This window comes from Gymnoscopelus microlampas (assembly GCF_963454915.1).
Source record: "Gymnoscopelus microlampas genome assembly, chromosome: 3".
NCBI lineage: Eukaryota > Metazoa > Chordata > Actinopteri > Myctophiformes > Myctophidae > Gymnoscopelus > Gymnoscopelus microlampas.
This window is the reverse complement of record NC_139940.1, coordinates 59,863,496-59,889,675: the sequence shown is the minus strand read 5'-3', so window position 1 is coordinate 59,889,675 and position 26,180 is coordinate 59,863,496. Positions and strand designations below refer to the sequence as shown.

Sequence of the window (26,180 nt, the reverse complement as noted above, 5' to 3'; positions counted from 1 at the left end):
GTGTTCAAAACAAAATAAGGTGACCTCAGTAATAATACTGATAATAGTACTACTGAATAATTCCAAGGATTAATTGCTCCTCAGTTGTTGTTTTTTTTAGCTTTGTTGTTTTTATTATTCTTATTCTGTTGCTATTATATTTATTCCTTGCATTGTTAATTCTAATTTAGAGTTGATCTATTTGCTTATTTAAAACAAAATCTATATAATGAAGTGTCTTGTTATTATTATCAATATCATTATTATTATTATTATTATTATCAAGTAGTATAATTCATTATTAGCACTAAACATGCTTTATTTAGGCCTTACAGGGACTCAATATACTCCAGTTCAGTAGGTGGCGGTATACACCGGATATACGCAACGGATGCTTACATCAAATGACTGACCAGAGTGTTGCCATATTTTGCGAGAGAAATAAGCAGCCAGGTCTATGAAAACAAGCCCAAAACTGTGTATTGGCTATAGTCATGTATATATATATACATATATACTATGAAAATAGCCGATGTACAAGCTCACAAAGCGTCTTCAAACAAACCCAAAGTCGCTTATAATAAGCAGACATGGCAACACTGTCCGTTCCGTGATCAACGATAGGACATCCGGTTGCTACCAAGCCAGCACCCGGACCCTTCTCTCGACGGAGGGAAAAATCACAGCTGATATATCGATAATTTTCCTCCGGGGAAATGTAATTTAAAGGTTAGTATATTAACCTACTATTATTTTGTATCTGTGTGGATGTATGCCTGCTGTGTGTAGTCTAAATATGTCGTTTTAGAAATGTTTGACATGTTTGTTTACATGTTAGCGTGCTAGCTTGGCTAGCCTACTGTAGCTAACTGACTAGACTTTTCTTGGTTGCTACCCACATTACTTTTAATCACGTCACAGAGTTATGATACTAACTGTTGATCGATGGATTGGTAGGCAAATCTGTGTTATGGATACTTGTACTTATTTTATTTATATAGATCGCCGAGCTCATGTTAGCTGAAGGCTAGAATAAGGCTGAAAATAGCCAATCTACAATCTTATGCCACAGCCGAAATCTTAAATGTATTTTTCCCTCTCTTTTCTTTCTCTCTATACAGCATAACCTCCAGGTTAGCATCATGGAACCCAGCTGTACCATTTTTGACAACAGGAGTTCTGCTCAGGTATGAAGGCAACGTTTATATATTTTCATTGTGGAGTTCTGATGTTGCTGAGCCTTTACATAAAATAAAACAACAAACATGACTTTATTAAACACTGGTTAGCAGCTAAATGCAGGCCCCAGAAAATGTTAAGACCCTGCATTGATATTAGTATGTTACTGTTTGTAGTTTTTTCCTGACTAGTTTTCCCCCTAACAAAGAAAATAAATTCACCATGGGACAATGGCGCTTGGATCGTCAACACATTTCTATAGCTACAGTAATGCTAAAACTGGGCCGTTCACGCCTTATCTGCATGACACACAGACTCGATGCAACTCGATGCAAAACATCTCGGATAGAATTGCCACTAAATTAGGGCTTAAATGCATAACTGGGTGTCTGACATTAAAATGACAACATCACAGTCATGCTTAGAATATTACTTTTATTGACTGTCTAATATATCTCCCTTCTCTCTCTCAGGTGGCGTTCTGGGTTGCTGCTGTGCTTATAATTGTAACTGTCCAACCCTCCCTGTGGAGTATGAGAACACTTTGTGTGTCCAAATTCTCTCTACCAGGTATTAACTAGTCTAATCCATCTGTTTTGTACCAATCTACAAGCAGTTGTGCGATGGAGCATGATACTTTGATTGTGTCTAACCCTTCTCCTTTTCTTTTTAATTTTCTTTCTTTCTCAGATGTTTCTGCTTGTCATTTCCTGCGTCACAGCAGTGGGGATGAAGAGATCATGGAGCGTCTGTGATGACCAAGCTTATAAAACCATGGTAGGTTTAACATGAGTCTAGAAGTAATGTACAGCATAACAGTATAAAGTAGAGCCTGACTAAAAAAAAAACGGTTCGATTACTTACACACTCTCCCTGTGTCTGTATGTTCCAGACGCAGCGCTGTTTGACCTGGTGAGGGCAGTGACCACATTCAAGAACCTCTTGGACCTCACATTTTGCAAGGTAAGGGTGTGACTACACAGTTCTCCAAAAATAGCCAATCTACAAGCTCACAGCACGTCACATTTATTTTACCACAAATCCCTGAACCCTCTTGTAATCTCTGTCATGATAGTTGAACATTATGTGAAAATTACAAGTTACATTGTAGGCCTGGTGTTGGTGTGGAAATTTAGTGAGGCATTAGAAGAGGGGAACTGATCAATGTATCAAGGGTTTCTACACACTGAGTTAAATTAACATACATTTCACTATATAAATTGGGGTCTCAGAGATAGCCATGCCATTAACAGGGTCTGTAGACCTGATGCATGTTAAATTGGGGGTCCTTATTAAAGTACCAACTCCACCGTTGTCTAATTTATTTCCTTTCTCTCCCTCTCAGTTGGCGTTCGTTGGGTGGCTCACGTGACGCGTTCCACATGAAGGAACTCCATTGGCTTTGGAAGAAGAGGACTAGAAGAGGCGGGCGACAGACACCAGCACACGGAACCCACAATTGAATTAAATGAACAGTGGCCCATTTTGTATTCATTCCAGTAGCTTTGATATGGCTCTGAGTGTGTGGCATGTTAACTAGAAACACATACACCAGGACAAACTACAGCGGTAACACACGGAACCAAATGGACCCTTACAGGTCTGCAACTCTGAGTGTACAAATGGACCATAGATCTCCTATTTTTTAATATTCTTATGCATTTTTTACTTCACATTCTGCTCAATGGGTATGTTTACTGTTACTTTAAGTAGGCTATTGATTACCAGTCTGACTTCACACATATTATTACAGCATTGATACTTTTATGTGGAATACTTTTCTCACTGTCTGCCATTTTAAAGTGATACATTTGTATTTTAGGATTATTATTTCTGTGCCTTCCTTTTCTAATAAATACCATAACAATGGAGTTAATGTCTGTGCTGCATTATTTCATGTAGGCCATGTATTTTCTGCATTATGTCATGTTCTTAGACAGATACTTAGAGATACAGGGGAACTGTGTGATGGGGACCTTATTCTGTATTGGGGGGCACCACCCCCCAGATCCCTAGGAGGGGGGTCACCTTGTGAGCCCCCCCCCCCCACACACACACACAATGTGACCCCCAAAATAAGGGAGGGATGCCCACCTACGTCACAGCCAATCATAGGTGGCTTATTGCACATGCTCAGTAGCATTGCTCGAGATAGGGAGGAGGGAGGGGGGATCTCCCCCCTCCCAAATTGTGGAAATCCAGGTTAGGGCTGAAGGTGTGATTTTCTGGCAGCAACCCCAGCAGGGGGTCACGCATACTTAATTTGGTACCATACAGGAGTTTACCGACTCACAAAACTTTGAGTTTTCCGAGTGGAAAACTCTTGTAAATTCTTGTAAATTCTCTGAATTTACATCTCATATTCATCGGTTTTCATAGCCGGAAACCTTGTTTTTTTTGCAGTGTTTTTCACCCAGTGAACATCATTATCCATTGTCTTCATTATAGGAAATGTAAGGAGTGAATTTTTACATTTTTAGAATTGAAAACGAGATTTTTGAATTTTTGAATTGAAAGATGAAACCTTAGCCCCAAAAAAATAAAATTATATATATATATATATATATATATATATATATATATATATATATATATATTGTATTTTGGGCTGAGTTAAACACAATGCAAGGGTTAACTCAAATCTTTGCTTTTGGGGGTCCTTGGAACACAATATTTTGAGATAGCAGTCCGCGACCAAATACCTATCATTGTGTGAAAAAAGTCTGAGAACCATTGATATAGCAACATACGTTTTTTTCAGAAAACTGTTAGGATTTAGAAGACATTTGTAGGTTTGGCCTGCAGTTCTTAATGGGGTAAACCCTATTATACTTTACTAACAGGGGCCCCCCAGGGGTCTATATTTGGTCCCATCCTTTTTCCCCCTCTTCCTTCAAGTTGCACAACTTGTAGATCTATCATCAAGTTGTTGGGAACTTGTAGATCTGCTAATTTTGACAAATGTTCAAATACTGTCCTATTTTCCTATTATATGTGTCCTCCAGTTTACGGCTTCAGGTGGAGAGGCTAAGAAGATAATCCTGCAGAGAGCCACGTCCTCATTGACCTACAAATCTCTGTGTCTACCTGACGACATCGAGGAGCGTGGCATGGACTCTGTACCAGGATTCTACTACAGGGATGATGGGCTCAAACTGTGGGACATCATTCACAAGTAGGAACATCTGATGATTCTGCTTTACTGATTGTTGTGAATATTATACAATGCTCTTTCCTCTACCTAACTTTTCTTTACCTAACTCCTTGTATGCAGTTTCACATCACTGACATAATGAAAAAGTAATTGGCTTTCTTTATGTTAGGGGTGAAACCTGTCCGGGATGGAAGTGCTGAGGTGCAGTGCTTCTTAACCTTATTTCCTGTCCCCTTTGTCACCCTAATGTTTCTTAGTAAAACGCTAGCCTAGAACTGTTTACATGTTTGCAGAAATGACAGTTATCTACAGAATACATCTACAAGACTTCCTGTAAATCGGGGAGGCTATAGCGCCCCGTGCGGGAGGCCATATTGCACCCGTGGTGAAAGCCTGCTGATGTTGCTCAACATCGGGTCCCTGTTAGCCACAGCACATCCTCCCATCAGCACATCTGTCTGACAATCCAGGATGTGGCAAAGGGGGCCTGCCGATGTCTTTGCTTATCTCACCTGATGAACTTTTGCACTTCACTCACTTACACATATAGGCATAATTTATTTGTGTAATAGCTACGCCCATACGAGACCGCCTCGGTGGGCTGTCCAACACTAATTCTGTCAATGTATATATGTGACTGCTTGTCTTTCAATAAAGGAGAACATGTTAACTTGGACGCTTGTTTGAGACTTAATGTGTTCCCGATCGATCGCTCCTCTTCTATGCTGCTTTAACTGAGACATCACCTTGTGTTTTCCTATGAACTTCTTTCATCCACATCATCTGACCAGACTTTGAATGACCTAGATAATAAAAATCATTACAACTTGGTGTCAGAAAGCGGGATCGGTCTCTAAAGGTAAGTCATCCATTAAATGTATTAATTTATATTTAATGCTGACTTCCTTCACCCGAAAACCCACAAATTTAATTGTTGTAAAAAGCTATATACACTTATGCTTGGAGCATATTAGGATCAACACGACACCTGGGGTGTGCGTGAGATCTCCTGTGGTGACAGGAGATGCAAGGTACTGAAAGCTATAGGATAGCTTTGAAATAGCTATAGGATAGCTATAAAATAACACAATTTTTTTGAGTGGGACTCATTAGTTATTGTGTGTCACCAGTGGACAGTGAGATTATACTGACGAGTATAACATAAGTAACAGTCGCAGTTGGTGAAGTGACCGCGGTATAGAAATAAAAAGGCCTAAATGATGTACCTGTGCTAAGAATAAAGAGTTTATTCAGTAGTATTGCGGCGACAATACAGGATCCTTGGTATATAGCTTTGATACATGGTTTTAATAATATAATTTTGAGCTTTGTTATATGGTCTTAATAACATAATTTTGGTATGTAGTCTGACGAGATGTATGTGGTGAGTTAAGTAGGAGAACACTGTGATTGTTTTCTTTTTCTATCTATTTGGAGGTTGGAAAATGCCATTCTTTAACAAATTAAAGCGTGATAAACAGAGCAAGGCTGTTTGCTCTAAGGTGGTCATTCCCCTTTAAGACAGTGATGAGGTTCCAAATGGAGCATTTAACTCATCTGTTGAGCATCTGTTGAGTAAGGAACAACCAATTAACTATTAGAGACAAATTGGTACTTTTCACACAACTCCTTTGGTGAGTTGAGACTACTCTGTGTAAAACCACGGATACTGATTCTGACGACACGTTTGCTGTGACAAGTTATGCACTTCTGTATTCAGACTTAATAGATTTGGCTAAATCAGCTGACGAGAACACAAGTACCACTTACTTCATCTGTACTCATACGTGCACAAAAATAACTGGTAAAAGAGAGTGTGACATATACTGTAGTTGATATAAAATAAATTATTCTTCAAATAGATAAGGCTATCGACCAATTTTGCAAGGCTAAATCCTCTTCTGAAATGAAGGAACAAATAGCCAAATTGCAGGAGGAAAGGTCTCTGATAGAAGCAGACATGCACAAGGTATTTTAGCTTAGTTTAGGTTATGTAGCAAGCACATTGTTATAAATAATGATAATAATAATAGAAACAATACATATCAAAGAAAACAAGTTGCTGTGCAAGGAAAGGAAGAAGCCGGCAGGCTTATTTGGAATCCTTTTCTTCATGGAAGAGGTCATAACAAGGATTAAAAGTTAAATAAGAACAATACAAAATAATACAAGATTACAAGGGGAGCAGTGGTGCAATAAAGAAATAAAAACAAAAACTGCACAAAAGAGGAAAAAGACAAAGTGATGACTTAAGAGAGCTCCACAACTGAGGGCCTCTAAATTTGATTAAAAAAATGATGTTTAGAAGTAAGACTTAAGTGACAATAGTAACAATATTACAGTAATTAATATGGGGGAAAATTAAACTATAATAAAGATAAAGTTAAATGAGATCCGGATGGATGAACCAGTGGACAGATATTTCTCAATATACCAAGCATATTCATAGACCTTATACATACAGTACAGTATCAATCTGTTGTTTCCAATTTTGTATGTGGAACCTGACAGACTTCCGTACTATTTATCAAAATTCTACATTTATCTATTGGGATTTTTTTTTCATGTTACTAAAAATCATGAAGTTGCATTTTGTATATTGAGTATACGCTGAGGCAAAGGAGACAGACATCAGCCTGACATGCCCCTCCGTACAGACCGTAAAAAAATCAATTTCCATGTTTTTTTTGCGCATTAATGACAGCTACAGTATGTTAAAACCACTTGACTTCACACAAATTAATCAGATTTGCAGTGATGCCCCTACAAAAATGTGAATGCTTTTATGAGCTACACTCGCAGACTTGCTACGTTTCACAATTTGACTGGAACAGACTGGCAGTAGCTACTATTTAGAACACGTTCGCGGGCACTGCTGCCGCTTCTAATGAATCTGATGACGAGATGATAAAGTGGAAAGAGGATGGAGAGTTGAGGATAGAAAGTAAAAATGGTCTGAGGACATAGATACATTTCTGTCGGTGTTGGATGTGTATTGCAGGAAAACTTTCAGAGAGAGTTGATTTTACCAAGGCATTGAATGTTAAACAAACCGTCTGTGAACCAGTGATCGCATTCATTGAACGTTATGAGAAAGCTTGGAAAAATTATGCTAATTTGCCATTAGACAGCCCCACTGACCACTGGAACTTCATGTCCGATGCAATATCAAACATGTTGCTTGAATGTAGTGATGTTATGAAGCTGTTTGTTGATTTCACTCAGACTTAAGGAGTCTTATGGAGCTTTTGACACTGCTAGGGGAGAATCTGACCAGGTAATGCGTAGACAAGTTTTGCTTTGTCGCCTAGTTGTTTGTCCATACATGGCTCTGCTCATGGGCCCACAGGTGACATTTGTGGCTGCTTTTGATGACTGTGTTGTCCGACAATTTGACGGTACCTGTATTATATCCTATTTCTTCTGCTATTGTAGCAATGTCAGTGCAGAGTGCTGACCACGGTTTGCACATACCTGAGCACGTTTGAGACGTGCCATTTGAGTTATGAGCAAAACATAAAGACCACACAGGCTCTATTAATTGCACTCCATATAAGGCTAAACACACATTACACTACGCAAACCTTATCCTTTGACAAAGGAAAAGTGAATTAGACCTGTCATTCAATCAATGCTTGACCAAGGCATCATCGTGCCTACATATTCACCGTTCAACTCTCCTATTCATCCTTCTCAAACCAGGTGGTAGGGGTTATAGATTGAACGTTGACCTATGTCATATTAATGATTTGATCGTGGCACTTCCTGCCTTTGTCCCAAATATTATTAACATATTAACATCTATTTCAGCCGATCACACCTATTTTAGCGTGCTTGATTTGTGTTCAGCTTTTCATTCAGTCCCTGTGGCTGCTGAAATGCAACCACTATTGGCCTTTGAGTTCGAACGTCGACAGTATTGTTTCACACGGCTGGTCCAGGGCCTGATTGACAGTCCTGCGGCCTTTGCACACATGGTGCATGAAACCCTGGCTTATTTCGCACCACCTGAAGGCTGCCGTCTTATGTGGACATTCTTTTACTCACTGCACCGGACAAAGACACTTGTGAAAGTGGCTCTAAAATGCTCTTGAAGTATGGGCATGGGGTCTCCTTCTCAAAATTGCAGTGGGTCAGCTTTGTGCTGTCGAAGGGACAGAGAACGTTGGCTGCTGATCGTGTGTCAATGATTAAGCAGCTCCCACCCAAGAGGACTCAAAATCAAATGAGATCCTGGCTCGCCGTGGTCAACTACGTTCGACACTGGCTGCATGACTGCTCCTATCATGACAAGTGTTGAGACGAAGTGACTGGTTGTCCTCAGGATATTGCGTGGACCGAGCAGATGACAAAATCTTTCACTGCATTGAAACACTCTCTGTGCAGTCAGCCTGCGATTGGCTTGCTGAGATACGGAGAAACTTTTCATCTATACGTCAGTGAGACTGGTGTGAGGTCCTGGCGCAGAAATCTGGGTCTGGATTTCACCCTGTGGCATATCTGTCGACTTCATTCTCACCTTTTGAGCAAGGGTTGCCCACCTGCCTGCGTGGGGTGGTGGCCTGCGCTCTGATGATACAATCAGCTGAGAAAATCCAAAAATCACTATGACATGATTTTGCATGCTAATCACCAAGTGTTGATAATTCTTAACAAGGTTAGCTCACAACACAAACACAACACCACATAACTGCTTAGAACAGTTAGCCGAGACGGCGGGTGCGAACACGGACATTTCAACTGTCCTATTTGATGAAGGTGATTTCGTATTTGTTGATGGTCCATGCTCGAAACCTGCTGATGGTGTGTACAAGTGTGGTTATGCCATTGTTAAGCTGCCTGACGCCGTTGTTGAGTGCTACAAATTGTCATATATGTCGGAGAAGGCTTCTCAGAAGACAGAAGGCTGAGTTAATGGTTTTAATTCGCACTTGTGAGCTCTCTGAAGGGAGGTTGTCACAGTATCTATATAGATTCTAAGTATGCCTATTCTGTGTGGATTTCTTGATCTGCCGAACAATTGCCGTTGCACCTGGCCGCCATTAAAACCAGGTCACAACCGTTTTATCTCTGTGGAATTGGACAAAAAGTTTCCAAGAGGGCATATTAATGTCTAGTAGTGTGGAATTGTAAAACAAAATACAAACACACATCTCCATAGGCTGGATTAATTTAGAATTTGCTTTGCAACAAAGTATAATTAAATATATACTCACCTATATAATCATGTGAGTTAATGCAGTATTTTAGTTTAATACTCATTAGAACTGCAGTGATTTTAGCCTGATTGGGGACTAACTTGTTCACATTCCTATGTCTCCCTTCTCTCACCCAGACACAGAGCAGGCAGCAGACACACACACACACACACACACACACACACACACACACACACACACACACACACACACACACACACACACACACACACACACACACACACACCGCAGCAGTGCAAATGTTTAGCTCAGCCCTGACTCCTCACTCTATTGACTTACTGGTAATACAGGCGGCTGCTGATGCCGATGAAAAGGGACGCGTCTGCCTCCCTAGTGCATCATTACCTTTTGTTGTCCGTCATTTTCACGGTTGTTCACATGCCGGACAAACAGGGGTAGTAAATAGAATTTTGTAGATCTACTATTTTTGAAAAATCGTGAATATTTGTGCAAATCTTTGAATATATATATATATATATATATATATATATATATATATATATATATATATATATATATATATATATATATATATGTTTTGTTTTTTTTACTCGAATCTTTACTTCCCTGGAACACAATATTTTGGGATGGGGTTCCGTAGCCAAATACATATAATTTTGGGGGTCCTTGACATGAAAGTTTGAGCACCACTGATATAGCAACATGCATTTTCAGAAAACTAGTTAGGAGTTAGAAGACATTTTGTAGAATCAGCTTAAGTTCTTAATAAGTGTAGTAAATAGAATTAAGGAACAATTTTGTGCATCTAAAATCAGCAGTACAACAAAATTGTAAGAATCGTTTTATTTAAGGAAAGATTGGTGAAGGCGGGCCTGGAAAACGGCTTAAACTAGGTGGACAATTTGCCTACAGTGTTGGCCGCAATCAGAATGACCCAGAACCAAAAAAAAGACTAAACTTTCACCCTTTGAGGTGATCATGGGCAGGCCTTTTCCAACTCCATGGATTCATAACACTAAACTCCTTGGTCCATGTCTCACCGGAGACATGGACACCATTGTATCTGACTATACCAATGCTCTGATTAACAAACTGAATAGCGTTCATGGTAATGTCTCACTTTCTCTCCCTCTGCCGTCTAGTAGGTCCGTCTCACCCCCACAGGCCAGGTGATTTAGTACTGGTGAAGGAACTGAAAGCAGTCCCGGGTGAGCCGAGGTACAGTGAGCCGACTGAGGTCATCGCTGTCACTAGAACTGCTGTCCTTACAGCCCAGGAGCCTAGGTGGATCTACGCAACCCGTTTGAGGCGGGCACCAGAAAAATACAATGTTTATATATATATAAAATGTCTAACTGTTATTCCCCCAGGCCCCTGGGTCTTGCAGAGAGGATTAGAGGAAACGGGCGCCAGGGCCGAGGAGGGGGACGTGTCTCCTTCTCCCGCACACCCTCGGTTTTGGTCCAACAGAGAGCCCCCATCGCCGTACGCACCTCGAGGCAGGCGTGGCCCTCCGCCCCCTCCAAGAAATAGAGTAGACAGACCCTGGTTGACTCAGGATTGCCGCTCTATAATAATAATTGTTATGCCCTAACCCTAACCCTAACCCTTGGTTGTCTCAGCAGCATGTGCTGCTGCGTTTGTGCTCTGGGCATACTTTAGTTAGTTAGTTTATTTATTTTGGTCATGATTTAGAAAAATAAACAGTTGAACATACAGAATATTGTCAACAAGATCATTTTGGCAGAAAAGGTTTGGGCTGAAGCAGAAACTTATTATGCCCACCTTATTAATAATTACATTAAATTAAATGTCACAACAGAAAAGGAAACAAAAGAGAAACATTTTTGTGGTGCAACAATTACACAGAAAAAGTAAATGCCATTTACTAATTGTTATATAATGTATTTTTACTCGTTTTATATTCATAATAATAATGTATCACTATTACTTATAGTAATAATAGTAATAATATGTAAGAACTACGATATAACATGATATCAATGTTAAAATGTGAGGAATTTGTATAAAGATAAAACAAATAATCCCACTATCATGTTTTATGTATATGAAGTGGTAGCTTTATACATATAAATATATTGTTGATATTCATTTTTGTAGACATTTAGATTTACATAGATATGTTCCATAGGTGTGGGTCTGTGGCCCAGGGGACGTGTCCGCCTGTGGCAGGACACAGCTACTCATAAAGGTTTATATGATGAAGGGCATCACTAACCATTCTGTTCTCTCCCAGACCACACCTGACACACCGGACTACAACTAAATGTATGAACGCAAACAACGTCCTTTCTCTAAGAGAAAAATGCTGAATCTGAGAGGCCAGTCAAGTTCAATGTCACGAAAAAAGAGGGCTGACAATGACATGCCTTCTGCCATTCGACTAAATGCTGTCAACCTAGCAATCACACAACCTGTTAACATTGACCCAGACTCTGCTCTCAAAATATGGTTAGACATGACAATTTGGCCTTAACTATAATGTCAAAGTTTGCTCACAAAAAGAACATGACTGACTGCTGGATTTGTCACCAAACGCCTTTGAGTTCAAAATCACCAATGCTGACACCTGTACCATTTACAGTGGCAGATTGGAATCTTGCCAAGTTAGGCTACTCATACAAAATCATGGGAAGGAAATTGATAAATTGTTAAGTACACAGGCAAAGAGAACCTTATCCTGCGATCTGTCATGTTTGAGTTCAACAGGAAACATCGCCCCGGCGATATGAATTGGGCCTCTCTGTACACACACTATGAGAAGACTGTACAGAATGGTTTCAGATTCTCCATTCAAATGACACTAATATAAACTAATTGTTTCAATTAATTTCAGAGTCGTAACAGGTATTCCGGTATTCCACAAATTAACACTGATTCAATTCGACAGAGTAGTGGTCGTGTCTGTACCGTGGCTACAATCACAGTGGCATCACTGAACTGGTCAAAGCACGACATCTACTCATCACTTACGACATAGCACCATATATTCCTTCCCTTTCATTATATTTGTATTCAATGTATTAGAAAATGATGATATACTTTTCTTCCTCCTATGACTGATTAGGTGTATGCTGGTCTTCTTTCATTGTATAATGGTGTTGTCCTATTCAGGACAAAAGAGGGCAACTGTTGTGAATATTATACAATGCTCTTTCCTCTACCTAACTTTTCTTTACCTAACTCCTTGTATGCAGTTTCACATCACTGACATAATGAAAAAGTAATTGGCTTTCTTTATGTTAGGGGTGAAACCTGTCCGGGATGGAAGTGCTGAGGTGCAGTGCTTCTTAACCTTATTTCCTGTCCCCTTTGTCACCCTAACGTTTCTTAGTAAAACGCTAGCCTAGAACTGTTTACATGTTTGCAGAAATGACAGTTATCTACAGAATACATCTACAAGACTTCCTGTAAATCGGGGAGGCTATAGCGCCCCGTGCGGGAGGCCATATTGCACCCGTGGTGAAAGCCTGCTGATGTTGCTCAACATCGGGTCCCTGTTAGCCACAGCACATCCTCCCATCAGCACATCTGTCTGACAATCCAGGATGTGGCAAAGGGGGCCTGCCGATGTCTTTGCTTATCTCACCTGATGAACTTTTGCACTTCACTCACTTACACATATAGGCATAATTTATTTGTGTAATAGCTACGCCCATACGAGACCGCCTCGGTGGGCTGTCCAACACTAATTCTGTCAATGTATATATGTGACTGCTTGTCTTTCAATAAAGGAGAACATGTTAACTTGGACGCTTGTTTGAGACTTAATGTGTTCCCGATCGATCGCTCCTCTTCTATGCTGCTTTAACTGAGACATCACCTTGTGTTTTCCTATGAACTTCTTTCATCCACATCATCTGACCAGACTTTGAATGACCTAGATAATAAAAATCATTACACTAATGTCCCATGAATATTAAGTCACTCTGGAGAGCTCCCTGAGTGAGAAATTGTCAAATGTGACCAAATTTGACTGGGAGACAGTCATCTAGTATTTTTTCATTGTCATGTTTTCATGTCATATGAAAGTTATACTAGGAGGATGATTTTTTTCAAAAAAGTGTACAGAAATTGTTAAAATTATGTTTTTATGTGGACTCGCCTCCAGTTCATTAAGTATGCCTGGTTCTTACCTTAGCACAGGGATGGCAAACTGGTGTTTCGCGGGCCAATTCCGGCCCGCGACGTCGTCAAATCTGGCCCGCGAGGTGATTTAAAAAAACGACATTTAATACTACCTCTAATGGAAAAAAAAACGAGAGAGAAAAAAAAAAGGCAGAAAAAAACGCCAGCACCCGCCAGTTCCTTACTGAGGCTGCCTGGGGGTTGAATACTGGACAAACTTGTTATGTGAGAACAATGGACAAGCCGTGAAGCCACAGCCAAGGTCATTAACATATAGAGGACCATCACTATTCAACTCTACCTGTACTGGAGAGAGCGCTTGTTCAACAGCATCACAAATCCGGTAAAACACCGTTGTTTGGAGAAGTATATACCAGTCACATTAGTAGGATAACCAGCGACAGTTAAGAGCCTGCGCAGGGCAAAATAATTAACACCAGCTGTGAACGCTTGACTGTGTGTGTGTGTGTGTGTGTGTGTGTGTGTGTGTGTGTGTGTGTGTGTGTGTGTGTGTGACAGTTTTAGTCCGTTTTTTGGTGCGCAACACAGCCCAGTTTAAGTGAATTGCTCTCACCTGCTGCTGCTGTGCGGAGAGTGCGCAACAGGGCATATCTCCGCCAAGCCAGGGTGACCAACAGGCCCATGAAATTCATATGCAGGCATAGTAGCCAATTAGAATGAAATCTGCAAAAACTGACTCATATACTGATACAGAACCATATATTGGCTATATATTATCGTTGGAAATCTTGTATGTTCCTTTTTTATTATTATTTAAAACAATTTAAAATCGTGCAAATAGACAAAATTACAACACCAAAGGCCAAGTGGCCTTGCCCCTAAAATGATTATTTAACCACCCACACACATTACCAGGTATTGTTTAACTTCAAATTGAATTATTCTACTTAAAATGTTTTTTTTTATTATTATTATTATTATTATTATTATTATTATTATTATTATTATTATTATTATTATTATTATTATTATTATTATTATTATTATTATTACTACTACTAATAATAATACTACTACTATTACTACTACTACTACTACTACTACTACTACTAATAATAATAATAATAATAATAATAATAATAATAATAATAATAATAATAATAATAACAATAACAATAACAGGAGTATTATTAAGTAGTATTACAAATGAATTGTTTGATTTCAATGTAAATAATTAAAGAAGCTAATCTTCATAAAACATTTTTAAAGTGATATACTGTTATATGTCATAGCAGTGACTGAGATGTAGTGGAATAGAAGTAAAAGTACTGGAAATTGGAAATACTCTAGTAAAGTAAAAATACGTAAATTCTTTACTTAGGGTACAGTACTTGAGTAAATGTAATTAGTTACTTTACACCACTGTTGTTCTATGAATCTAATTATTTAACCACCCACTTCAAATTTAATTATTATACTTAAAATGGTTTATTATTATTATTATTATTACCCTTATTACAAATTGCATTGTTTGTTTTTAATGTCAATAATTAAAGTAGCTATTCTTCTTAATACATTTATTAAAAAAAAGTTAGTAGCAGTGTCTGAGTGCGTGAGAGCGCGCATGTGCGCCCGCAACTGGTTCCGGCCCCCAACAAGTCACCATTTGACCAATCCGGCCCTCACCCCAAAATGAGTTTGCCACCCCTGCCTTAGCACCTTCTCCACCACCTTAGCACCACCCACCTGTCCTAGTCCCTCCTCCTCCTCATGCCCACACCTGTTGTGTTATGATAATGAGAGGGAGGGTATGTTTTTACTATGACACTAAAGTGCTGTTTCTCTATTGGCACGTTTGACCCTCAAGGTTTCAGCCTCCAGGAAGAAACTCCAAATAGTCAGAGAAGACATAAAACACCATAAAACCACCACCGGGGGGCTTAATGAAGTTCTATCAACCTCATAGACACATGAAAAACAGTGTTAAAAAAAAGTGCAAAAACATGGCACCAGCTCTTTAATGGTTTAGGGTTAGGCTCTCTTTGTTATGTATGCTCTTTGAGAAGTGTTTGCCACTGCCCCCTGCTGGAACCAGCTGGTTCCAGTGACCAGGAGGACTTAACTAGATACCTTTTCACAACAGTTTTAACAAAATATGATTGTTTATACATCTTTATTTGACATTCTCATCAGACACAAGCCAACAGACTAATGATACCTTTCAAAACGATCGGGTAGAAATAGCGGATTTTACTGCGATTTCGCGATGTTTGGATGGAAACTGAGGATGTTGTTAGCAATGCTAGCACATGCTAGCTCAAACTTTATATTTTAATACATGTTTATGCGTTTATTTCATATTTACATGTCGATTTAAGCTCTGAAATTTCTGTCAGACATACTATGGTATGTGAAGAGTCTAACTGTGCTATTTTTGAAAAAAAGTTTTTTCTCCTTTCCTGAACAATGGGCACCAGCGAGATGACTGTCCTCTAGTCAAAAATGGTCACAAATGTTAAAGGTAGGGTATAAGTGATTTTTATTTGTTAAAATAAGGGTAAATAGCTCTACAGTATATTCAGATATAACTCATTCTATAGAGTGTTTGTTCAGTAACAGGAGTCTCCATTTCTCTCCAGCTCTTTAGTCAACAGAAAATGCATTTTCAGGTCAGAATACCAATTATGAGAGAGCTCCAATACGGGATACAGAATAAACAAGTGGATATGGAAGTGATGGCACAAAGAAATGAACAGACAACATTTAAACTGGAACACAACTAAATTTAGCCTGATACATGGGTACTATCTATTGATTGGCTGAATGGTGTTGTGTTGTGTTGCGTTGTGTTGCGTTGTGTTGTGTTGTGCAGGTTTGTTGAGGGGATCCTCGGCTACTATTACAAGACTGATGATGAGGTCCAAAAAGACAGTGAGCTGCAGAATTGGATCAAGGACATCTTTGAGCATGGATTCCTTTGCCAAGCAAGAACAGGTACGCTTAGGGGCCCTTAGTGCACACATAGCGTTTTCTGAGCTGCCAGCGCCTGTCTACCATGCATTTCTATGGGCAGTGCAGAGCTCCTCTTCCCAGCGCATGAGCATTGCACTTCAACACTCTCACCGTTTCTTGCACCCTAGTCACTGCCCTTTTGATTTTCCTGGTTGTGTCTGACAAGATCATTTTTATCATTTTAATCTAAGTGTTTTTATCCAGAGATTGGTTAACCCATTTTTCACCCAATGCCAATTGCCTAAGCTTTTATTCCTGGGCGCTACTCTCCCTGTGCCAGCCTGGGGAGAGCCCCAAACTGAGCTCATGCTTCCTTCAATGAGGCGTTAGTAGACCGCATCTTATCACCCGACGGGGGAGTTTCCCCGGTAGGACGTAACGTGTGGAAGGAACACGTTATTCCAACCAGTTCCTTTCCCCTCCATCAGGCGCACTGGCTGACCAGGGGGAGACAGTATAGAGACAATGATTAGTTTGTTTTTTTGTGAGGGTAGTTACCCTAGGAGACACGGGGAGAACATACAAGCTCCACACAGAAAGGCCCTTTCGCCAACCCTACCTAGAATATGGGAGGACACAGAGGATAGGACACGCCCCCAGCACCCACAGCGTCCCCGGCAGGAATTGAACCTTCTAGCTGTGAGGCGACAGCACTACCGACTGCACCACCATGCCCAACCCGGTCATAAAAAAGAAGAAAAACAGCCATTTTTAACCCGACGTAGAATGTTTATCACAATCATCATATGTCCATGTTTAAGCGGACGTAGGGGGGTTTTCCGGGTTGAATGGGAAACATGGCCACAGGCTGACTAAATAAGCGATTTAAACGGGTAGTTTCGCTGGCGACTTAAAATTTTATGGCGCCGACCTAACCTTAAACATCCGTGCTGTTTGGAATCTACCACTAGTTTTGGGATTCGACATATACAAAAGGGTAAACAGCGGAGTCTTGGCAGACGTTCGCCCGATCCTGGAGGAAGCGACATAGAACCTCATCTCGGAGCTGTATAGCGGAGTGAGAGGTTCTTTATGGAGCTATTAGTGCTAATAACACAGATGGCAGGTCGTTCGAGCACAGCAACGGTTATAGTTTCAAACGTTGCAGGTGTCAATAAATGTTGCATTTTATAGACATGATATCCAAATATCCTCTTCCGTTCATAAAACACTTTCTGTCAGTGGGGTAATTTGTATAGGGTTGATGGGATGTACACACACACACACACACACACACACACACACACACACACACACACACACACACACACACACACACACACACACACACACACACACACACACAATATATATAAAATGCAATTCTATGACCTTTCTAGTATAATGGACTTCCTAATGGCATGGTTCCTGCCAGATTGACACTACTCTATCTGTAACCAGCAGAACAGATGATCAAAATGAATGGCTGAGATTTAAAAAAATCAGTCTATAAAGGCCAGTCTTGGGATGAAAGCCCAGACCAGGGGCCTGTTCCTCAAAAGGTGAATAAACTAAGCCTGGACTTAAGCCAAATCCAGACTTGACAAAGTCGGGTCCATATAAGCCTCGTTTATTCCGTTCCTCGAAGCAAAGCCAGGCTGAAAAGGAGCGACTTTGTCGAGCTAGGCCTTGTCAAGCCAGGCTATGTCCAGCCAGGATAATGAAGCCAGGCTTCACGTATTTCTATAAAAGACCATGAAAGTCGATAGCAGAATCCTTGAACTTGACCAATCATGGAGTCCAAAACCAGAGCGGCGTTCCTCTCTGTGGCTGAACAGCAGCATTGCAGCAGCTCATGAAATCATACAAGGAAGTAAAATGTATTATAAGCGAGAAACGCGACCGCAATAAATAGATCCAGGGAGAAAGCGTGGCAAAGTATTGCAAGCACACACAGTGTGTGTGTGTGTGTGTGTGTGTGTGTGTGTGTGTGTGTGTGTGTGTGTGTGTGTGTGTGCGCGCGCGCGCGACGGGACGGCAACGGGACGCACGGGACGGGACGGGGGGGTTGACCGCGACTGGGGGCCGCGACGGGATGAGCGGGGGGGGGGGGGGGGGGGACACACACGCAATAACCCCACATTTGCAAGACCACTTTGGTAGAGGTTTGGGTTGTGTATTACCTTGCCATCATGATGTAACTCCAAAGGCGGACAAGAAATAAAAAAATATTTCTCCATTGACTAGAAATTGATCATTTAAAATATGCTCCTCATTGACTTACATTCAGTGGAAAAAAATCTGTTATATATTATCAAACATCTAACAACAATATGAACTATAGTGTTAACAGAGTGACAATGACATCACATGAGTCATTGTGAAACAATTATGATTCATGGTCACACACTATTTCAGTAATATAATTAATTTGATTATATCTGATTGTATTTATTTCATTTTATTTGAATGCAAGGTCATTAAAATGAGTCCATATTCAAACACATGTGTTGAATTAACTGTGGAAAAACTTGAAGAACAAGGCACTGGATTAAGTAAGCTTGGCTGTTAGCCTGCTCCTGACCAGGCTAACTTCACAGCTAAATTGCCATGGTAACTAAGGTAGGCTTGCTTCAATTCTCTTTTGAGGAATCGGGTCATGGCTAAACTTAGCCAGGGTGAACTGGCTAAACTAATCTTCAAGCTAATTCAGCTTTTGAGGAACCGATTCAGCCCTAATCCTGGCTAAATTAAGCCAGGATAGGTGTTAAAGCCAGGCTTAAGCACTAATTCCCTTTTGAGGAACAGGCCCCTGGACTGATGTCTGCATAGTGTTGCGCTGACCTGTGACCTGTTTTACATGTCATTAAAAGTAATGATAAGGCTCTAGATCAGCAGTCCTACTCTGACAGTTGATAAATATAAGCCCCCTGAATTTATTGTTTCAAAAGATCCTTATTTTTTCATGTTCTGTTTGCATATAGGACTGGCAGACAGGGTGTACAGGACGCTACTGTCACCTTGCATGATCTTTTATTCAAAATCATGACAAGCTGTTTGTAGATTTCTCATCATCTTTCAATACTATTCAACCCCGCCTGTTTGTGGATGAACTCTGTAAACTACTTTGGTGTTGACTCTAGTTGTGTTGATTGGATCCTCTCCAATAGAAGACGTGAGGCAGAATGAGAGCTACAATACTTACTTACGTACTTACTTACTTACGTACTTACTTACTTACTTACTTACTTACTTACTGCCCTTTTTGCCGGCTGTAATAGGCTCATACAAATCAATTAAGCACTGCTTTATACATGTGTACTTTATTGTATGGCTTTATTGGCTGTTAGATTAGGTAAATGACCACAGGAGTTATAATCAAATCCAAAGATTGAGAATAAACCAACAACCTCTTGTTGATATACACACGCACGTGTCGTATATGGTCCCATCGATCAGACAAAAACAACACTATTCCCTGAGTGTAAGAAAAACAAGAATCCAGTTTGAAACTGGGTTTGTCCAAAGAAATGTGTGTATTTACATTCGGACATAACATCTGTGTGTTGCCAATCACAGTGTAACCTGAATCACAGAAACATTACAATATATGCAAAAATTAAACACACCTCGTGGTTCATTTCCAACCACTTACAAACAGGTTTTTAAGAACAAAAGACTTATTGGGCCAGCCTTCTCAATCAGCACAGGGAATTAGCATCTGCCTTGGTTTCAACATGTGACAATTTACTTTAACCCTTATCTTTAAAACTATACTTTTACACAAGCTCATATTATGAAATATTTGTTTAACATCTTATTATCTTCAAAATAAGACCACACACATATGTATTCAACCTTGTATGAATGATTTAAACTAAAAGAGACGATTTAAAAGCTTTGTGTTAAAAAACACTTTCAAGATGTCCTCAAAAATTGTTCAAAAATAGCAGATGCACAAGCTTGCTGATGTGCTGTGAGCTTTTAGATAATGCTATTTTGTATTGCCAACACTAAAATCTAAAATGACTCAGATGCTTTCCCGGTTTTAACAGGTTAAAATGGAAATAAACAGGATTTCCAAAGGCAATCAAGTTATTTCCAAGAAGCATTGTTACAGCAGAGAAATAATCTATCAAACACACATTTCTGAACATTTTAACGATTAATGTTTTTAATAGTGTTTATTATGATTCTGGTTTGAATATATGTAGCGATGAACTTCACATAATGCTATTTTTAGATATAGACATGAACATATAAACAATGCTTTTGAATAACTACGTCATGGCAACAGTTATATGCATTGTATGCAGGTATTATGCAGGTATTGTTTGCATTTGTATTATGTTCCTGTTACCACAATGCTTCTACCGTAATTATTATGTAATGATTTGATTCCTTTGACCAACAACTGTTTTCTTTCATGTTTTCTGTCCACACTCAGGAGTGCCTAAAAGTTTCAGCTCAGTGAGTGAGTTGGTGAAGTTTGTCACCATGGTGATATTCACTTGCTCTGCCCAGCATTCTGCTGTCAACTCTGGACAGGTATGTCCTTTTAGATTCCCCTGTCATAGAAACACTGACTGACCAGACAGACTGTTATAAAACCACTGACTGACCAGACAGACTGTCATAGAACCACTGACTGACGTGACAGACTCTTCACATTAAGTTTGAGTTCTGCATGAAAGCTACATATTTAGGGCCCGAGCACTGCACAGTAGTGCGAAGCCCTATTGAAACTGCAATGATTATCACTATTCTGTGAATCATGAATCGCGTTTTTGAGGCGCAATACGCGCTACAAAAGCTACGCAACTTTGCACACACATCACCTGTGTCGAAGAAGTACGTATTTAAATCATCAGAAAAGGGGGCGTGGCCTCATGGCACAATACGGTTTCACCTACATGTATGAAAATCAGTACACACCTGTATCATGTCCCGACTTATGAAAAAGTCTCCGGAGCCATGACCGAAACCAAACAGGAAGTCGGCCGTTTTGATTTTTTTTATAGTGGCGTTTTTGTTCATTTCACGCCATTTTGAAGGGTTGTACTTTAACAAACTCCTCCTAGGCAGATTGTCGTATCCGCCTCAAATTCGCACATAAAAGACGTTAACAATGACATTTTATCAAAAGCTTGGATTTTTGTAAAACGGTGTGACTGTAGCGAAGCGTCAAACTTCAACGCAAAACAGGAAGTGAAAATAGACAATCTACAATTCCTTTTGGCTGGGCTTTAAACAGCCATAACTCTGGTTCCCAGCATCGAAACACCTACAAAACTTCCTAGGTAAACTTAGACGGCCAATAGGGACAGCCTGAAATTGCTTAAGCCCCGCCCCCTCTGTGTTCCTATTGGCTGGGCTTTAAACAGCCATAACTCCAGTTCCCCGCATGTTAAACTTCCGCGACTTGCTAGGTGCACTTAGACAGGCTGCAATCGCTTAATCTATGTAGCCTAACTTTTCAGCGGATATACAGACAGACGGACAGACAGACAGACAGACAGACAGACATGCATATGTGTAACATCTTCATCTATTTCTATTCTTATAGTTTGACTTTGGTGGTTGGATGCCCAATGCTCCCGTCACGTTGCAACGTCCTCCTCCCACCACTAAGGGGAGCTCAAGTGAGAGCAGCATGTTACAAACCCTTCCTGATATCCACACTACGGCCAATGGCATGGCCACCCTGTGGCTGCTAAGCAAAGACTCCAGTGACTTCGTAAGTGTCCCTTCCTTCATTAAAAGTCAACTTATACATAGTTGCATGTTAGGTGTTGCGGTTCAGAAATATCAGATCTAAAATCCCACGTCGCATCACACTGCGACACATTGTGAGCTTGTAGCACTGATATGTTTGGTGTGTGGCGGTGTCATACAACCAAGCATAGGGTACGGTGGCGCAGTCGGTAGCGCTGGGGGGCGTGTTCTCTCCTCTGCGTCATCAGTGCCCACACCCTAGGTGGGGTTGGCGAAAGGGCCTTTCTGTGTGGAGTTTGCATGTTCTCCCTGTGTCTCCTAGGGTAGGTACCCTCACAAAAAAGTAGCAGTAATCCTGGTCACTATACTGCCTCCCCCTGGCCAGTCGGGGCGCCTGATGGAGGGGAAGGGAACTGGTTGGAATAACGTGTTCCTTCCACACGCTACGTCTAACCAGGGAAACTCTCTCCCCTGTCAGGTGACAAGAAGGTCAGTTGGCTCTCATGCATTGAAGGAGGCATGAGCTCAGCCCTGGCCTCCCTAGGCTGGCAGAGGGAAGGTAGTGCCCAGGATTACACGCTTAGGCATTGGCACCAGGGTGAAAAAAATAGGGGTTACAAAATCGTGGGATAAAAAATAAATAAATAAATACAACCAAGCATAAACGACGCCTGATTAACTACCTCATCTTTGAGTTCCATTCCTGTAATGGAACTCAAGGGCCTGGTGTGACTATTGACATGGCAGACCCCTGAACAGTGCTTGTACCAAGTTTGGTGCGGGTCGGACCACTTAAAACCTAAACTTAATTGACCGGATAATACTAGGCCCCCTCCTGTTTTCACCCTACATTAAATATCTTCACCAAAAATAGCTGATATAAAAGCACACAGCGCGTCACTTGTGAGCTATTTGCTATTTTGGCAGATTGTAGGATAGGGCTGCTAGCGTAGGCTATATGACATCGCAGTCAAAATAACCCCACCAATGCAGTTCTAATCGTCTGAGGTCAAATGTATGTATTGTAACTATTGTGAATACACAGACAGGAAATGTGTTCATGTACCTGTATTATAATATATGTTTCTATTTCCTCAGGTTCCTCTTGGTCATTACCCAGAACAGCACTTCAATGAGGATACTCCATTGACGCTCATGGCCCAATTTAAAAAAGACCTTAAAGAGCACAGTGCAGCTATCCATAAGAGAAACCATTCTCTGAAAGTCCCATACACATACATGGACCCACAGCTGATGGAGAATAGTGTTGCCATTTGATTCACTTTATTCTGAGGAATTCCTTCACTATGGAATAACCTTTTTCATTCTAAGGATGGACCCCCAGGTAGATGTGCATTAGGCCACAGACCCCCATTTGATACATAATGTTATACTTAATGTCTACACTGTGAAAATCCTCAGTGATAATTTAACTTCCCTGGAATGGTATGGAATGCATTTGCAAATACAACATACAAAATATTGATTTGATGCTCATATTAACTCATTCTCTGCCTCTGACGTAATTGACGTCATTAACCAATACCGCCACTGACGTAAAAAACGTAATTTAAAAAAATAATAATAATTTGACCCAAAGACCAAGGAGATATGATTTTTTTTGAAGATTTAGACTCCCATCCACTTCCTTGTTCACTTAAAAGTTCTGTATCTCGGCTCCTGAGTACTTTTTTTTTTTTTTCAATGAAAAATCTCTGGCAGTGGGCAAACACAAAAAAAAAAGTTCTGGCAGTAGGAAGTATTACGTTGGTTTGTATTTGCACATACATTCCATAGGGCTAGACCACACATGGACACATGACATCGTCAACTTGAGAAGGGCATTGGCCCGCTTCAGTAAAAGATTAACTATTTCTGAAATAAATAAAAGTAATAATAAAATAAATAAAGTATTTTTCATTTTCATTTTTGTTAAAGACGGCAATTCAGGGCAATTTACTTTCTTTTACTTTTCAGTTAAGTTACTTTCCAACAATGGTCATTTCAAAACAGTTTAATTTGTAATTTCAAAGAAAAGTAACTTTTGAGGTTGATGTTGATATTCATATTGCAGCTGTTTTCAATTTGTAATTTTTAATGTCAAGGTTCAGGTTTCTTTATTATTACATCAAAGCAAAACAAGTTGTAAGTTTCTAAAAATATTTTTTTTGCCCTGAAGAAGCATCTGTGTCACTTTTTGATTTGAGCTAAAAAGCATTATTTTACACTTTGGCAATTCAAAAATTAGCAGATCTACAAGCTCTACAAGCTACGAGCTTGTAGATCTGCTATTTTAGAAAAAACGTAATTTTGGCTTTCAAATTTGTTTTTGCAAAAGAGATTTGAGTTACAAAAGCGAACATTTTTTTGTAACAACAATTTGTAACTCAAATCTTTGCTTCTGGGGGATTCAACAGTTCTTTGAAAAAACGTATGTCGCCATATTATCAGTGGTTCTTTTTTCCATGTCAAGGACCCCCAAAATGACCGCGGATTTGGCCGCGGACACCCATCTAAAAATATATGTTCCAGGGACCCCCGGAAGCAAAGATTCAAGTTAAAACGTTTCGCTTTAAAACAATATATATTAAAAGATTTGCACACATTTTCACGATTTTTCAAAAATAGCAGATCTACAAGCTCGTAGCACGGCACTCGGTGCCGCGCTATGAGCTTGTATATCTGCTATTTTTGAATAGCCAAAGTGTAAAATAATGCTTTTTAGCTCAAATCAAAAAGTGACACAGATGCTTCTTCAGGGCTTAAAGGGTTAAAGTTATTTGGTGAGTGCTGTCATAAATGTTTGGATATTGTGTTTTTAGAAGTATATTAGGTTTAGTACCAAAGAGGTTTTACTCTGGGAAGGTGAAATCACATTCCTCCATTCATTGCACTGACCCAAGTTTATATATTTGTAGGCCAAAGACATTTTGTAATGTTTCAAGTTTCTTTAGGTCTACTTCGGATATTTTGTTCCACTATACGCTGTGGCCCCGGAGTGGCCATTGAGAGAAAAAAACCTATGTAGGCCTAAATGAGTGCACACATTACTACATTGAGCACACAATTTACTAAATTGTGCAATTTGTGCGCTTGAATTGCGCAATGTGTGCACTCACTATAACTGGAATGGCGCAATTCAATGAGTGGTTCTCAAGCTTGTTTTATTTCATGGAACACAGTTTAATACGCATCAGTAATGACAAGGAACCCCAAATTAATGTATGTATTAATGTATTCAGCCCCTATATGAAAATATGTTGTGTCAGGGGCAGGGATCCCCATACAAGATTTGTGTTGTTAAAATATTTCATAATTTATTCATTCCTTCATTTTCTGTAAAGGTCCATTTGGTTCTATTTGTACACTCAGAGTTAAAGACCGTAAGGAAGATGGGAAACATCTTCCTACTCTTCCATTGAGACATTTACCCTGGTCAGGTAGGACACCTACTGGCTGACAAGTGGTACTGCCTGAAGCACATAAGCGCAAATATTTTATTTGGTCTCCACTCCTTGTGATGTTTTGTATATTATTTGCACATAATAGTGGAATTTGTCCTCTGCATTTTACCCATCCTATAACCACTAGGAGCAGTGAGCACCCATTATATACATATATATATATATATATATATATATATATATATATGTGCCGACAAAAGCTGTATGTATATAATCTGTTGACATGGGATGCATTGCTTAGGTCACATAGCTTGACAGTGCCCTCTGGGGTCACGAAAGTCGATAGGTCACCAATATCAGTGTAGTAGCAGGGCTTTTATTATTGGCCGTTTCGTTTGTATTGTATGTTTTACATAGCATACACTTTGTACACAAAACGACATTAATACGTATTAGTACCTTAAACTGTTGCAGTTTGTCCTGCTGCTCAGGGCTCAGTGTTCCCAC

The 26,180-nt window shown here is 39.9% G+C and overlaps 1 pseudogene across 1 annotated transcript in view; it reads left to right on the top strand.

The window, feature by feature from the left end:
- The window catches only part of LOC311041956 (polyunsaturated fatty acid lipoxygenase ALOX15B-like), a 54,303-nt pseudogene extending 30,756 nt beyond the window's left edge, over nt 1-23,547 (top strand). The window contains exons 7-11 of the transcript in view: nt 4,164-4,333; nt 16,475-16,596; nt 21,002-21,102; nt 22,121-22,291; nt 23,368-23,547. The product of the transcript in view is annotated as a polyunsaturated fatty acid lipoxygenase ALOX15B-like (transcript). The remainder of the gene's footprint in view (nt 1-4,163; nt 4,334-16,474; nt 16,597-21,001; nt 21,103-22,120; nt 22,292-23,367) is intronic.
- The last annotated feature ends 2,633 nt before the right edge of the window (nt 23,548-26,180 follow it).